At 42.5% G+C, this 292-nt stretch overlaps 1 non-coding gene across 1 annotated transcript; it reads right to left on the reverse strand.

Annotated features, from left to right (window-relative positions):
* Positions 1-219: 219 nt before the first annotated feature.
* TRNAK-UUU (transfer RNA lysine (anticodon UUU)) lies at positions 220-292 on the reverse strand. The gene has a single exon. It is a non-coding gene; the product is annotated as a tRNA-Lys (tRNA).

The following is a 292-nucleotide window of genomic DNA, read 5'->3' on the forward strand; positions in this document are numbered from 1 at the left end:
TAGTTTCACTTTGAAATTATCTATTGTTTACTTTGTAACTGTCAATTATTCCAGAAAATGAGTGTGGGCAAGTTCGGGATTCGCTATCGCTTTCGGTTTAGAGCGGCTCACCCCCCTTGTCATTTAAAGGGCGAAGTCACTGAAACGAGTCTAAAGGCCAAAGAGTGATCTTTGAACGCTACTACGCATCCTTACTCATAGTAGAGTGTAAGGTAGGTTTGGGTATAGCAGGACTTGAACCTGCGACCATTAGGTTAAAAGCCCAATTCTCTACCAACTGAACTATACACCC

The sequence above is a fragment of the Camellia sinensis genome, chromosome 9 (assembly GCF_055761805.1).
Source record: "Camellia sinensis isolate YWXY chromosome 9, ASM5576180v1, whole genome shotgun sequence".
Classification (NCBI taxonomy): Eukaryota; Viridiplantae; Streptophyta; class Magnoliopsida; order Ericales; family Theaceae; genus Camellia; species Camellia sinensis.